Source organism: Pinus tabuliformis, chromosome X (assembly GCF_031772625.1).
Source record: "Pinus tabuliformis cultivar Carrire ecotype Pingquan chromosome X, CPIR1, whole genome shotgun sequence".
NCBI lineage: Eukaryota > Viridiplantae > Streptophyta > Pinopsida > Pinales > Pinaceae > Pinus > Pinus tabuliformis.
In genome coordinates, this window is record NC_142308.1 from 1,546,701,384 (window position 1) to 1,546,718,997 (window position 17,614).

Below are 17,614 nucleotides of genomic sequence, written 5' to 3' on the forward strand. Positions count from 1 at the left end.
GTAAGGTTTGGAACTTTCCAATCATGGCAGGGTTAAGAGGATGGATAACAGAATCACTCATCGCAGTTGTTCCTCAAAAGGGTAAACAATCAAATGGAGGCGTATGATCTGCTAAAATAGAGTGGAGGTGGTGATAAGAACAAGACCAAGGCTCAAAAGTTGATGATAATGCATTCGCAATGGTTATTTATCGGAGGTGGGTTCATTTTTTGATGAGCTTAAACTCTGGTGGAACATATGCTCATTGCTAGGTTCATATTTTAATGAGCTTGAACCATGCGACAACATATGCTCAGATTCGGTTTCATGTTTACACAAGCTTGAAACAAAAAACTATGCTTATTATAAGTTCGCATGCCCCCAGCATAACAACGCAAATCGAGGTGCATGCCCCCCAAGCTTCATTGCATTCAACAAAGTGGTTGGAATGATGGTTTACCTTCGAGATCTTTGAAAGACACGACTTGGAAAGGGAGTTGTTTCATTTTTTAATGAGGTTGACAAAGTAGAAGAACTATCCTCATTACTCCTTGTTTCATTTTTTAATGAGGTCGACACGAGATAAGAACCGTCCTCGGAATACACCGTATTTACAGTATTTGATAGAAAATCAAAAACTGAAGGAGGATTAAGGTCACTAGAATAATCTTTGTGGTAATCCGGAAGATGGGAACGATGGTGGTAATCTTCCCATGGTGCCTCTCCTATCATCATTAACTGAATGATTCCCTTGTCTGTAGAATTTACATGCGACGAAGGATCTGAAAAGATGCCATATTCCTTAGACATATCTATCCAAACATTCGATGAGCATTGATTTTGGTTTTTCCCCTAGGCAAAGAAAATTGACTGCTACAATATTTCTAAAATGGCGATGATCCATGTTGACAAAATGTTTGGGAATCTTCTGAATCTTTTAGATATAGAAGATATCATATTACAGGTTTCCACTGTGGCCACTTTCACCAAATTACTTCGGAGGCAGTAGGGTGAAAGTAACCATTAAGGAAGTGTCTTTTAGGAAGCCTACTCCGACATTTTGAAGCAATTGAGAGCTTCCATGGATCATTGGAATGCTTCCCGTAACTTGTGAACTGTTGGGGAGAAAGGTTTGTTGGTCAACGATTGTAATTCCTCCTTGAAAAGGAAATGCAATCTTTCTGAAGTATGTCGACACAACAATAGCCATAGCATAAATCTAGGCCCTTCCCAGTAGGATGTTGTAATCGAGGTTTCCATCGATAACTTCAACATCAATTTCTACTGTTTTGCCCCCCAGTTCAACTTGCAAGTTACTTAAAATCCTATATGGAGTGTATGTCCATCCATCAAATGCTTTTAATGTCTTTGATGATCGCGACAAGGGTGGTGAGCCTAAAGTTTTCCAACAACTCATTGACATAATACATGTAGATGCCCCCTCATCAATAATTGTTCGATGAACAATTTTGTTGAGGGCTTTCACTCGAATGAGGAAAGCGAGTTGAGCTGGTAACTGAGGTTCATATCCTTTATGATTAAAGGCCACAAGATTGGAATCTACTGGGTCAATCCTAGCTATTGCTGATAATAAAGCCTACTTCTGGGAGGGGAAATTTTGCAGTACCTCAAATTTCGACATAGCGGACGACGATTGGGCCAGGTCCTCTACTATATTGTAATGTTGTGCTGCTCTGGCACGAGGATTAAATGTTGGTTTGTGTACTACTCCCTTTGGGGGTTTTATTGTTAGCTCAGGAATGATGGGTGGCACAACTTCTATTGAAGTTGTTGTCGAACTACTAGGTTGATCATTAGCCTTGTTGTTCGACAGCTGTGGATTCTCCTAATCTTTATTCCTTCTCGATATCAACGCATCATTTTTTTGTTTCGAAATGGATAGCATAAGCACTTGGGATGGGGAAGCATTGTCACTAGCAACTAGATTGGTTCTTGGATTTGGAAATGGATCAATCAATATCACCGAGGTTTTTGAACTCTTGAAGAATTTTCTAAGCTCAGCTTTATGTGGACAATCTTTTGTCCAATGATCCTCGTCACGTATAAAGCATGGATGACTTGGTTTCCTTTCTCCAAAAGGGTTTGCAGAAGATTTTTCAGGAGACGATTCCACCTGTTTCTTCTTTTTCCCTTTCTTTTTCTTGTTTCCTCCTAGTTGCTTCGGTTATTTTCCTTTGTCGGTCAACACAGCATTAACCTCCAAGGCGAGAAGTTCCTCATTTTCATTTTGACTAGAAACCGTATGGGCTTTCTTTGATGGAGCCTTTACAGTTTTTGTGCTAGTCGTACCTATCATGCCATCACAGGAATGAGAGTCTTTCTTTGATTTAGGAGGAGGAGGAATGGAAAACTCTGGTCTAGAAGCATCAGGGATTTTATCGTAGAGCGTGCCAGACTGAGTATAGATCAAGTCTAGATATTGCGCACGAGCAATGACTTGCTCTTCAGTGACGACCCCTCTCTTTGCCACATCTTCTGTAATAGAAGGCAACAATGACTTAATAAACCATTCAGCTAGCAGTTGATCAGGAACATATGTTTTTACCATTCTATGACGACGTCGCCACTCATGAATATGATTAGATATGTGAGTGGCTATTATTTGGTTGAGATTGGTAAGAAGCTCTGTTCCTGTTTCATACCCTATTGGTAACTGAAAATGGGTTAAAAAGGTTGTGGCAAGGGTGCCGAAGTTATCGAATGAAGCTCTAGGCAATTCGATGTACCATTTTGCTGCTAGGCCAGTTAACGTTTGCTGAAAAAGGCGAAGCCTAATCGAATCATCATTGAGAGTGTTGGATGAACACCATAGATGAAATGTCATCACATGATTCGATGGGTCTTCACCCGGATTTCCATTAAATTTAGGAATATCTGATAGAAGTTTATGAGGAATCGCCAGCCACCAAGGGGCATAAGCAATTGGATCATTTGTTAGCCGATTTAGATCCAGTAACTCTAAAGTTTCCATGATTGGCAACTGTTGATTCAGGTTTGGCGAAGCATACCCAGGATAGGATGGGATCACCTGAGTAGTGGGCCTTTGCATACTAGCATAATGTATTTGATGTTGATAACTTTGGTAAGGTTGATGGGCATAACCATTATGATATGATTGATGTTGATCGTTTTGAATATACGATTGCCCATTACCCGCAAAGCTTTGTTGCTCAAGTCCTCGGTAAGCCTGCTGGAATTGCGGTTGTTGATATTGTACCAGCCATGGTTGTGAAGCCATTTACTGTTGCCTAATACTGTCTGTTTGACCAAGATGAGCCTGGGTCACTCCAGTTAAGGAGCCACTAGTTGGTGATTGTGGTTGTATCGTGGAGACACGAGGATTTTGTATTATGACCTGAGAAACTTGAGGTTGGCATGCAACAGGCAATGCTTGTACTTGCGACATCGTCACAATAGCCGATGTAGTGGGGATATTTGACACAGGTAGACTTTGTTGCATTGAGTATACAACTCTTGGTTTTGAGGCAGTATCGGCACCCAACCGCTGGATGTAATTCCAACATAACATGAATTCTTTTGTGAAATCTCATACGGTTGTTCTCCCGAAAGAAACAATGAAAGGGCATACTGCCCCTCATACGGTGGCAATCCAGTGCTCAAAGGAAAAATTTTCCTTTGGGGACTGAATGCCCAAATTGATACTGTTGTGAAGGATCAATTCATTGAGACTCAACATAAGAGATTCCAGATATTGTTCTGGACGAACAAACAAGAACAAACCATACTGTCGAAATAGTCCCTGGATGGACTCCATCTAGTGGTTGAGAGCTAGTTGGGACAGATGGTATGCCAGAAAACATCATTGGAGTAGTAACAGGAGGTTTCGCCGCTGTTGCATTAGATGACACAGTCCTGGATGTCGATGGTTGTTCAGACATATCTAGTCTATCCAAAAGATTTCCTAGTGATTCTACAGGAACTTGCGATGAAGGGAGACTAACTTCTGATGAAGAAGGATATAGGTTGATCCCAGCTCCAAAATGCGATGGAGTACTACATGGAAGATCCTCCACAATCTCTTCTATAGCAATCAATCCAGGTGGAATAGGTAGACCGTCAGGTCCGTAAAATATTTCTGGTGCTGAAGAAGGTATATACTTTGCAGCGACAGATGTTGGATGGATAACACCTTCCGAATCAGTTGTAGATGGAGTCGATTCAGGAATAGAGGTGTTTACCGTTAAACTAGGATCAGTTCTAATGTCCTCTTATGGCTGCGGAACTTCTTATATAAAGGCAGGGATACTAAAAATGGTTGGAGTAACTGGAGTCCCTGAGGATGTTGGAACATAAGTTCCAACCAAGCTAGGGGAATTTGATCCGATTAAACGAGTTCACTTTGTCCGGAATAGTTTCATTTCCAGAGTCAAAGATGGTTGACTTGTAAGTCTCTGCAAACAATGGGGTTTGGATTGACTTTCTTCCACGATTGCAGATTACTCAATCAACTCAAAATAAAGGGGAAAAAGTGATTCCAAATTAAATGAATTTTAGACACTTTGATGCAACTTGCTTTTTCAATTTTTAAGAGTCGAGAGAAAGCTAAAGATGACTCTAGTTGCCTTCGATTTTTAATGAGCCTAAAGTGACAAGTGCTCAGATGGACCTTCTCCTTTAAGGAGTTTGAAAAGGAACGAACAAGACTACTCTGGAAATCTAGATAAAGGGATTACCAAACCAATCGCAAAACTGAAGAATACTTTTTACAGTATGGCAGTCAATCTTCCCGAATGCTGTGTTCAGTGCATTGCGATCAATAGGGCGGCATACACGACTTCCTAAGGATAAAGGATGTAGCCTATTGTGGTCTCCCAATATATACTCGACGGTACATGGGAGCACAAGTCCGTACTGGCACTTGTCGTCTCAAAGAGGAGGAATCACCCAACCTACGATGAAAGTGATAGTTACCAGGCTTTACGACGCCAGAATACGTCTCTAGCCTAGACTTCTAAATGTTGTGCGTTAGGTTCCAAAGCATTTTTATGTTCATTGAATTTATTTTACAGTTGATCTTTCTTAAGAAGTTTGCCTTTAAGTTTCACCATGTGATGTAGATATACAATTCCTAAAATGAAATCTAAGATGATAAACAATCATTTATTCTTCTTTTTGCAATGAAAATCCTAGCTACTAAGGAAAGAGAAGCGAGATTCTTTCAACATAGAGCAGAGAGCACACACTAGATGCAGTGTTCAAAGAGCACCTGTAAAGTCAAAGCGACATAATACCATCAAAGTACAGAGATCTAAAACCATAAACAATATAGGACCAAATATATATTGACCACACAAATGCATATATCATCAAACATACAAGAACGTGGAGTAAAACTTGAATAGATTTATTGATAAAAAGAGTAGAAGAGAGGATTAAAACCAATTTATCTGACCCAGCATCATCCTCCTAGCATGAAAGCCCTTCTTCACCTCATGAAAAGCTTGGATCACCCAACACTATGATGTTCCACCAAGAAACCAACAACACTTCCTTACAAAATACAAGATTCCAGCCTCTGGATCTCTGGGATGAGGGATCCATATATCGATGTTTGCAGGGGGTGAGTTAGCTTCTGGGATTTTCATTAGTGTCCTCTCTCTGATAGTTCTTGGTTCCGCTTGGATATTCATGATATCTTACTCATCCCTGGGTGAATTCAAAGAGGCAAGTGTCAGAGGAGAAGTTTATGGAAGATTCCATGATCATCCACCTTGCAAACTATCTCTGCCATTTGTCTACTCTCACCCATCGCACCCTACAGAAGGGATTTTTAGTATGCATCGCACTTTTTGCATGTGGCAGGTGAGATTCATCGCATCCTTAGCACTGAGCAGTCTGTATGGTCTAGTTTTGACCAGTTCTGAGTAGTTTTCCATGGAGAACTTTTGGGAGATGATGTAATCAGCTAACCTTGTTCCTTTAGGGTGTGAAACAACACTTTTAGGGACTCATAAGCCCTTGTTTTATGGACATATATGATTGGGGTTGTAGTACCCAAATATGTCTATAACACCTGGTGGAATCTGAGATGATAGAAGGTGAAACTATGAATGTTACCCCAACAAGAGTCACCCTGTTGTCTCGAAGATGAGATACAAAAAGTCTAGTGTGCTCAGGGTGATGCTGAACTCTCTCTACCTGCTCATTGAACTCGTAGTAGCCAAGGTATCTAAAACATGTGATAGCCAACTGAGAGGCCTCGAAATCCCTAAGGTTTGATGGCTCTTCTCTAATAATCTTGCCTCCCTTGTGTGGTTTTCTCTGTTGCCTAGCTCTGTCTACTGAGGTATCACTGCCTGTGTTTTCCTACTCCTCATAGTCTCAGTCCTCTTGGTCCATGTTTGCAAGGTTGAGGTTCTATGAACGGAATGAGTGAAAGTGTTTTTATGAATGATGGGATGGGAGATGAGCTTGTGGCTAGGAAATGAATGAAGGAGTAGGAAATGAGAGGGAGCTTGTTTTGAGAAATTTCCCTTGGGGAAGAGGGATAAAAGGTATGGGAAAATATGGAATAGGGATAAAGGGACAAAGGGATAAGGGATATTGAAATAGGGATAGGTTTTAGAGCTACAGTGAGTGATAGGAAAAAAAATGATAGTTTAGGGTTTTAGGCATCACTAGGGAGATTTAGGGTTTCATATTTAACATGGAAAATGATTCTTAGGATGTTTGATTTGCAAACTGAAACTGAGGTAAGGGATGTAAACATACTTGTAATGATGGAAAGAGAAAGAAATTAGAGGTTTGTTGGAACTTTTGAGGCTTTTCTAGCCTTCTTGCTCAATGCGCAGCGCTGGTGCCCAGATGCACAACGCCACCCTGGAAGCACAACACCAGTGTAAATTTACGCTGCGAATTTTTTCCAAATTCACAATGCCGGTCTTAATGTGCAGCACCAAGCCTTTAACGCGCAGATCCAACCTATTTGCCTTAGAAGTGCAACAGTCACATGTCCGATCAATACTTTGACTGCTCTATGGATTGCTTGGAACATATGATATTCGAGAGAACTCTCGAATTTTTCGAAGAACTAGCGATAAAAATAAAAATAAAAATAGTTTATAGGTTTGATCATCTGGTATCGGATCAATCTCGATCGATCCATTTACATTCTTTCTTTCTCTCATACTTGATTCATGTCAAATATTCTCAATAGACATTCAAATAACATTTCATTGAATTAATTTGATAATAAGCCATGGACGAAACAAAATATGTGAATCAATTAGAATTGATTGCATTCCTGCCAACACAAAATGCCACTACTCCATTTCTCCAGAAGCGCATCACTAACCTTCCTTCGCCTAAAACTTACTCAAGCTTGCCTCTTCTTCTCACTTTTTTGACTCCTTGCTTGCCAATGAGAATAATGACTTTGAAACTGAAATGTGGGAGCTTAAATAGGAGTAGATTTGGAATTTTTACTTGAAAAACCCACTTTCTAATGTTACTTGTCCTTCTCAAAACTATTTTTTAATGTCTTTTCTTCTTTGTGTCTTTGCAGGTGGACAAATGCTCAACTTGAATTGATTTTTGTAGTCTTTCTTTGTCTTGCAACCAGGAGAGATGATTTGGTGCAGCTTGGTGTTGGCATTATGATACATATGTTGTACTTGATGGCAACCCACTCATCTCAGATAATAAATTATAGTGTAGAGAAAAGTTCATGCACTTTTATGCAGAGAAAAGTTTATTTCATGTAGAGAAAAGTTCACGCACTTTCATGCAAGGAAAAGCGCATATATGTTGGAGAACTTACCTTTGGTCCATGGTAGTTAGTCCTTGGTATTTGGACCTATGAGGAAAAGCGCGTATATGTTGTAGAACTTACCTTTGGTCCATGGTAGTTAGTCCTTGGTATTTGAACCTATGAGGAAAAGCGCGTATATGTTGGAAAACTTACCTTTGGTCCATGGTAGTTAGTCCTTGGTATTTGAACCTATGGTTTTGGACCATGGTACTTCGTCAAAAGTGCTGATCTCACGTACTTTCATGGTTGGTTCATGGTATTAGTCCAACAGTTTTTTTGATCCTATGGTTTTGGCCCGTGGTATTGTGAAAGGCCTAAGCCTATATAAAGCAAAGGAGATCACTTGGCTAATTTATCCTTGCAATTGAATATCTTAAGATCTGAAATATTGGGTTATTGTTTTGAAAGTTTGATCTATGAAAGTGAAGTTGAAAGCGAATCTGTGAAGGGTGATCTCTCGAGCGCTGCAGCTGCGGAAGTGCGGAGGCGCCATAGAAGGTGCAGTGCGGAGGCACCACAGAAGGCGTAGTGCGGAGACGCCACAGAGGCGCCACAGAAGGCGCAGTGTGGAGGCGCCACAGAAGGCGCAGTGCGGAGACGCCACAGAGGCGCCACAGAACGCGCAGTGTGGAGACGCCACAGAAGGCGTAGTGCGGAGGCGCCACAGAAGGCGCAGTGCAGAGGCGCCACAGAAGGCGCAGTGCGGAGGTGCCACAGAAGGCGCAGTACAGAGGCGCCACAGAAGGCGCAGTGCGGAGACGCCACATAGGTGTCACAGAAGGCGCAGTGCGGAGGCGCCACAGAAGTCGTAGTGCGGAGGCACCACAGAAGGTGCAGTGCGGAGACGCCACAGAGGCGCCACAGAAGGCGCAGTGCGGAGGCGCCACAGAAGGCGCAGTGTGGAGGCGCCACAGAAGACGCAGTGCGGAGACGCCACAGAGATGCCATAGAAGGCGCGGTGCGGAGGCGCCACAGAAGGCGTAGTGTAGAGGCGCCACAGAAGGCGCAGTGCGGAGGCGCCACAGAAGGAGCAGTGCGGAGGCGCCACAGAAGGCGCAGGTGCGGTGGTCATGGCACCACAGAAGGCGCAGGTGCAGAGGTAGTACAGATATCTGCAGATCTATACCAGTGAAGTTGCGATCCCTGCTTAAAATTTGTTTTAACTGCCTTTGACTATTCTGCAGGGTTTTGGGTGCATAACTGATGTTTGGTTACTGGTATTGAGTTCAGATAATAGCATGATTAATGACTTATCTTTATGTACTAGATCTGGTTGATAACTCTCATAATATCATTGTATATGTATGGATCTGGTGATTGGGTGATTCAGAAGGTTGTTTGATTATGAGCTTCAATGTTGTTGTTGGGTCCAGTATGAAAATTGGATGAAAAGTGGCCTTTCAGATTATGTGTTGTGCTTCAGTGTATCCAGTCTGAAAATTGATGAAATGTGGTACCTGGAGGAGAGAAGATTGTAGGCCAGCGCCTATGTACTAGTATCTAAGCTAGTACAAAAGCTAAGGGAGATCTTTGGAGCATTGTAGCAGGTAGAAACCTGCGTACTAGTAAATGGATCAGATAGCACAAGACCAAAGGGGGGTGTAGCTCTCGTACTGGTATAAGACTGCACCAGTACAAATATTGTAAAAGGATTTTCTTATTAAGAAGAAGATTGAGATGACTTGCAGCAGGTGGTTTTTCTCCCGGATTCTGTTTCCACCTTATATCATGGTGTTCATGTGTGTGCCTTATGTGTGATGATCTATTTTCTATTACGACATCTGTTATCGGATAATATGGTTGATAATGTTCTAATGCACTCATTGAAGATCAATTAACTTAATCATAAGAAGTTGTGGAAGTAGCATATATGAATCTGATTATGGAAATGAAAAAGTTTTATTAATGTGATAATATTGATTCACCCCCCCCTCTCATTATTATTTCCAACAATTGGTATCAGAGCAGGTCCTTTGATAGAAGCTTGATCGCTTGAACGAGATCCGTGGAACAATGGGAAAGAAGCTTAAGAAGAAAGCACCTAAGAAAAAGAAGTCATCTCAGAAGAACTATGACAGTGGGAGAATCGATTGGGGATTAGGTATAAGAAGCTCTTCAGATTCAGAATCAGATTCAGAATCATTATCAGGTATGAATATATTATCCTCTGATGTTCCAGCTATCTTTCCTTTTGGAAGAGATGAAAGTGATAGCGAAACTACTGAATTTGCTCTTATGGGTGAATAAGAAAGATATCAAATAGAGGCAGAATTTAAAAGGCTGACAGACAAAATTAGAGATCAACAAGATCTATTGAACAAAAGGGAATGTGATTTCAAAGAAGAAGCTACCAAACTAAAGGCCCAACTAGAAGAAGGAAACAAGGTAAGAAAGCTACTCAAGGACAAGGAAGACCAATGTCAAAAATTGCAACATGAAGTGACATCATTAAGAAAAGAAGTCAACGAAAGAAGCACAACCATCAAGAAACTCAAAGATAGATCCAGCTACTATGAAAATCTTGAAGCTACAATCCTCTCACTAAAATGAGATCTTGAAGAATCAAAGAAGCAGAATACTGATCTACTCCAAGCTATTGCAAAACAAGAAAATGAAGTCACCAGCTTAAAATCTCAACTAGAATGTGCCTTCCGAGTTCGTCAAATGCAGCAGGATCTGAATGAAGAACAAGAAAAGGAGATTCTCAAACTAAGGGAACAAATGGAAGAAGTAAGGAAAGCTGAAGAAGATTTGAAAAAGAAATCTCTTGAAAAGGAAGAACAGCTTCATGTTGAGGTAAATATCTTGAAAGGTAAACTAGAAGAAAAGGATAAGCTTTTACGATTTCAAGATAGTTCTAAAGTCTTGGATGATATTCTTAGTAGTCAAAGGTCTCCTGCTATAAAGACTGGTCTTGGTTTCCATGAATCTGTTGAAGGTGAATCTAGTTCACAAGGTGAGGCAAGGAACTCTAAAGAGAAATCTAAAGTGATCAACGAAGAAATGAAAGATCAATCTCATCATCAACCAAGAAAAGAGATTCCTCAAAGAAAATCCTTTACTCCTCCTATGAATAATGTTGAATGTTATGTATGTCATAATCTTGGACATGTTGCAGCTAGATATAGAAGAAGAAGGGTTCAAGACCATTATGCAGAAAGATCATCACATTCAAGGTACTTTTATGGATATTTCTTTGCTTGCAATATGTTTGGTCACAAAGCTGCTGATTGTTACAGGAGGAATATGAAACATGTAAGATGTTATGCATGTAACAAGCTTGGACATATAGCTAAGGAATGCAGGAACAAAGTGTGGGCACCATATCAAAAGGAGAAAATGTCATCATCATGCTTGAAGATATGGAGGAAAAAGGAAGTACAGTCAGAAAAAGGCAGCACTGCACAACGTACAGACATACCAGAATCAGAGGGAGCTGAAAGTACAAAACTTCAGTGTCCTGAATCTCATATGCAAACTCCATAAAGGAAAGTTGCATATATACGCGAGTTAGTTACTGCACAGTCGCGTATATGATTGTTTGAAGAAAGGCAGTAGGGACAGATTCAAGAGAAGGATCAGTTTTGCTCTAGTTAATAATAATGATGTGTGGATATGATGGTTAGAAGTGTTTTGGTTCTAACTTGATATTGATGATGTCTTCATACTTCTTATTGATATGCATGATCAGACAGATGGCACAGGTTTAGAGGGAGCATATGGACTTAATGCATTATTGGCATTATGGTTAATAGTCCTTGGTGATGATACTTATATGGATAAATGATTCAACTTGCTATGGTTATGAGTTGTTCACATGGTTCTTGGATCAGATTTATGGTTGATTCTCTAATGATGCTTGCATGGGAAGCACTTAGCTTGAATTCACATCTTCTTGATGTTGAGTCACTCATATGCTATTGTCGTCATATGCATAAAGATCATATATTATAGTTATGATTCCTTTCATTCTTGGCACAAATGGATGAGGATTGTTGGCTGGATACAGGGATGATTATTCAAAGTTGCATTGTTGGAGACATGATGATAATGAGCTCTTATCTATATGATGATAGGATTGTTTCATACATATGTTGATTAATGCAGATATTCCCAATTGATGATACTTGATTCATGTAGATCTGGATGGCTATGATGTTTCTCACATAGAATGTGAAATTATGTTGATGCGGACATACCTTGATGATTCATGCACTAATACAAGTTGCTGGTCTAGTTGTTGTTGACAGATACTATGGAGCAGATCATAAAGTGTTGTTGCTGATGTTCATCTTATTTAGACCTTGCTTACAGTCAAGGGGAGCCTGAGCATGAACAACACTATATAGCAGAGCAGACATTTCAGCTTGTTCTCAGAAAGAGCATGATCAGATTGGTGCACCATGACATATACAAAGGGGGAGCTCATTCAAAGATTTCAACAGGTACTCAGGGGGAGCTTATAATGCATTGTTGGCATTATGGAGGACGTACAGAAGGAGATCTTGGATGCTGGTCTGATTATTGCTGCAATCTATCTCTTTCATGGTCATGGATTATGGTTCTTCTTTGCAGATCTGGTTTATAGTTAGGGGGAGCATGTTCTTAGGGGGAGCATAACCCTTTGCCCTTGATGTCAAAGGGGGAGAGTGATTGGTTGTTGTTGCCATCAAGTCCAAAGGGGGAGATTGTTGGCATTATGATACATATGTTGTACTTGATGTCAACCCACTCATCTCAGATAATAAATTATAGTGTAGAGAAAAGTTCACGCACTTTTATGCAGAGAAAAGTTTATTTCATGTAGAGAAAAAGTTCACGCACTTTCATGCAAGGAAAAGCGCGTATATGTTGGAGAACTTACCTTTGGTCCATGGTAGTTAGTCCTTGGTATTTGAACCTATGAGGAAAAGCGCGTATATGTTGGAGAACTTAACTTTGGTCCATGGTAGTTAGTCCTTGGTATTTGAACCTATGAGGAAAAGTGCGTATATGTTGGAAAACTTACCTTTGGTCCATGGTAGTTAGTCCTTGGTATTTGAACCTATGGTTTTGGACCATGGTACTTCGTCAAAAGTGTTGATCTCACATACTTTCATGGTTGGTTCATGGTATTAGTCCAACAGTTTTTTTGATCCTATGGTTTTGGCCCGTGGTATTGTGAAAGGCCTAAGCCTATATAAAGCAAAGGAGATCACTTGGCTAATTTATCCTTGCAATTGAATATCTTAAGATCTGAAATATTGGGTTATTGTTTTGAAAGTTTGATCTATGAAAGTGAAGTTGAAAGCGAATCGGTCATGGGTGATCTCTCGAGCGCTGCAGCTGCGGAAGTGCGGAGGCGCCATAGAAGGTGTTAGAAAATTATATATTACGGAGCAATGGAACACATAAAATATTGCAGAAATATAAACACAGAAAACGCACAAAACAAGAGAGACACAGATATACGTGGTTCACCCAGTTTGGGCTACGTCCACCCCGAACAGCCAGTCCTTCCTTTCTATTATCCAGCAAAATGAAGAGATACAACCTACAGCAAAACCGCTGTAATATCCTCTGTTTTCTCTCACAGTCTCACCTCTATGTTTCTCGCTCACTGAATACACATCTATCTATCACAGCCTCAAATACAATGCCCTCATATAAAGAGAGGGGTTTCCTTCTAGGGCAAAAAACCCTAAACTAAACATAAGTTCTATCGTCAGATCATCCGCCTAATGAACGGCCCAGATTGACTAGAAATTACTATACTTTTACAAGGCAATTTTACAGCTATTTTTAGCTTCAGGGGCGCTACCCCCGAAACCCCCCGCCAAGGGGGGCCTCCCAAAAGTGACCCCCCACAGCAGCGATTATTTTACGGGCGGCGTTGCCGCCCCATTTTGAACTGGGGTCCAATATGCCGGTACTATAGAAGATAATCAGGCTCCACACCCAACAATCTCCCACTTCGAGACTGATTGTAGCAACTCCACCGCTACTCCATTTGCTGGACAATTACTCCTCTTTGGACCTGGCTGTTTCTCATCTTCATCGTCATCCTTGAAGACCAACTGAAACTGAGCATATTCTCAGTTTCTCCCTGGTTACAACTTTTGTTAGCATATCTGCAGGGTTTTGGCTAGTGTGTATCTTTTCCAGCTTCAACTCTCCATCTTCCAACACTGATCGTATGAAATGGTACTTGAGCTGTATGTGTTTTGTCCTGGAATGAAATGTTGAGTTCTTTGCAAGATGAATGGCACTTTGACTATCACTGTATAATGTGCCCATATCATGCTCCTTACCCAATTCACCCATAAACCTTTGTAACCAAATCATTTCTTTACTAACCTCTGTAGCAGCAACATACTCTGCTTCTGTTGTTGAGAGTGCAACAACACTTTGGATTTTTGAAACCCAACTGACAGCTGTTCCTCCGACAGTAAATACATATCCTGTAGTGCTCCTCCTATTATCTCTGTCACCTGCCATATCTACATCAACATATCCTTGTAGGGATATGTTTGAACCACCAAAGCATAATGCCTGATTTGTGGTACCTCTCAAATATCTGAGAATCCATTTCACTGCCATACAATGTTCCTTTCCTGGATCGTTCATGTACCTGCTTACAACTCCCACTGCATGTGCAATATCAGGCCTTGTGCAGACCATTGCATACATTAAACTTCCAACTGCTGATGCATATGGAACTTTAGACATATAATCCATGTCTTCTTGGGTCTTTGGGCACATTTCTTTGCTAAGTTTGAAATGGCTAGCAAAAGGTGTACTAACTGGTTTTGCATTTTGCATGTTAAATCTTTTCAACACCTTTTGTATGTACTCATTCTGAGACAATGTTAATTTTCTATTTTTCCTGTCTCTAGTTATTCTCATACCAAGGATTTGTTTTGCAGCACCCAAATCCTTCATTGCAAATGAATTTGCCAATTTTCTTTTGAGCACATTTATTTCCTGCATGTTAGATCCTGCAACAAGCATGTCATCTACATACAATAACAATATAATATAGCTGCCATCATTTTGCTTTTTCAGATAAACACAATGATCAGAGTGACATCTAGTATAACCTTGTTCAGACATAAACTTGTCAAATTTTAGATACCACTGCCTTGGAGCCTATTTTAAACCATACAATCTCTTCTTCAACCTGCACACAAGTTTCTCCTTCCCTTTCACCTCATATCCTTGTGGCTGTTGCATATATATCTCTTCCTCCAAATCCCCATGGAGAAAGGCTGTCTTTACATCTAACTGCTCAAGATGCAAATCTTCAGCTGCTACAAGACTTAAAATAGTTCTGATTGAAGTCATTTTAACAACAGGAGAAAATATTTCATCAAAATCAATACCTTTCTTCTATGCAAACCCCTTCACCACAAGTCTAGCTTTGTACCTTTGCTTTCCTCCATCTTCTTCCTTCAGCCTGTAAACCCATTTATTCTTCAATGTAGTTTTTCCTGCAGGCAACCTGACTAAATCCCAAGTCTGGTTATGCATTAAGGAGTCCATCTCTTCTTCCATGGCTACCTCCCACTTCTTCTTGCTTTCAACCTGCATTGCTTCTTCATAACATTCAGGTTCACCGGAATCAGTCAACAATAAATAATATAATGAAGGAGAGTATCGTTCAGGAGGTCTACTTGTCCTGGTAGATCTTCTAACACCACTTTCAGGTGTTTGGGGTGCCTGTTGTTGTTGTGATGGTTGCTGTTGTTGTGGTTGTTGATTATTATTATTTTCAGGCACGTTTACTTTTTCAGTAATTTCATCAAGAACTGCGTATTCCTTGTTTTCTTTTTCTTGTTTCTTTTCCTGCAGCTGATTCTTATACAATACCTTTTCATTGAATATTACATCTCTGCTCCTAATGATTTTGTGATTTTCATAATCATATAAGCGATAACCAAAATCATTAACACCATATCCAATAAAGGTACATTTCTTTGACTTTGCCTCAAGCTTTGTTCTATTTTCTTTATCAATATGGACAAAGGCCTCACAACCAAAAGGTTTTAAATTAGAGTAGTTTACCTTTTTCCCTGTCCATGCTTCCTCTGGAACACCACCATCCAAGGAACTTGAAGGTGCTCTGTTTATTAAATAAACAGCAGTATCTACAGCATCTGCCCAAAACTGTAAAGGAAATCCTGCATGCAATCTCATGCACCTTGCACGCTCCATGATTGTTCTGTTCATCCTTTCTGACACACCATTTTCTTGTGGTGTTCTTGGAACTGTCTTCTCTCTGCGAATTCCATGCTCTGAATAGTACCTATCAAACTCTTTGCTGCAATATTCACCTCCATTGTCTGATCTAAGACACTTCAATTTCTTTCCTGTCTCAATCTCAACCAAAGCTTTCCATTTCTTGAAAGTATCAAATACATCAGATTTATTCTTAATACAATAAATCCAAGTTTTTCTAGTTGCATCATCAATAAAAGTAACATAATAACGAGAGCCACTGAGAGATGATACCTGAGCAGGTCCCCATACGTCTGTATGCACAAGCTCTATTTTTTCGTTCTTCTTTTCTTTCCCAACTCTGAGAAATCTAACTCTCTTCTGTTTTCCATAAATGCAGTTCTCACAGAAATCCAAATCAACATTCTTCAAACCTGGCAACAAATTCCTTGAGTGAAGAATATTCATCCCTTTTTCACTCATGTGTCCGAGCCTATGACGCCATAATGCTACATCTGCTCCTCTGGAAGTTAAAGCATTAACAGAGTTAGAAATACCATTGCATAAATACAATGTACCAACCTTTTCACCTTTTGCTATTACCAGGGCTCCTTTAGTGACCTTCCAAGCTTTATCTGTGAAAGTTGTCACACAACCTTCACTGCCTAACTGCCCTATTGAAATCAGATTTTTCTTTAGATCTGGAACATGCCTTACCTCCTTTAGTAGCCATTGGTTTCCATTCTGCTGTTTTACAAGAACCTTACCCATTCCAACGATTTTACAGGGTTTATCATCACCTAGACGAACTTGTCCAAAACCTCCTTGAACATAGTCATGAAAGTATTTCTTATCAGGTGTGGCATGGAATGAAGCCCCTGAATCTACCACCCAGGAATCAGTAATATTTTCGAAAGAAAGAATCAAAGCATCTTGTAACACCTCACCTGTCACATTTGCTTCATGATTGTTTTCTTGCTGTGCATCTCCTTCTTTTCCCTTCCGAGATCTACAGTCTTTCTTTAGGTGTCCTTTCTTTCCACATTTCCAGCACACTATCCCTGATCTGGACTTGGATCTGCCTTTCCTTGATTTACTGCGATATCCTGAGCTCTTTCCTCTTTCCATTTTTCTTCCTCTAGACTCTGCACTCAAAGCATTTCCTGATGTCTCACTGGAGCTTTTCCGTCGCATTTCCTCGCTAAGGATAGCACCGACAACATCATCAAACTTTAAAGTACTAGATCCAGAAACAGAGTTACTGATGGCCATTACCAAACCATTCCAGCTTTCTGGTAACGAGCATAAGAATAACAGAGCTCTAATTTCATCATCAAAGTTTACCCCTACAGAACTTAACTGACTTGTAACTATATTAAAATCATTTAAATGGTCTGCAACAGATCCACCTTCCGACATCTTCATATTAAATAACTGTTTCACAAGAAATACCTTGTTCGAGGCCGAGGGTTTTTCATATAGTTTCGACAACACCTCCATCAAACCTGCTGTCGTGGTTTCCTTCGAAATGTTGAAAGCGACTGACGCAGCAAGGCACAGCCGTATTGTTCCGAGTGCCTTTCTATCGAGAAGGTTCCATTCTTCGTCTTTCATACCCGTCGGCATCTTTGTTTTTCCGCCCAATGG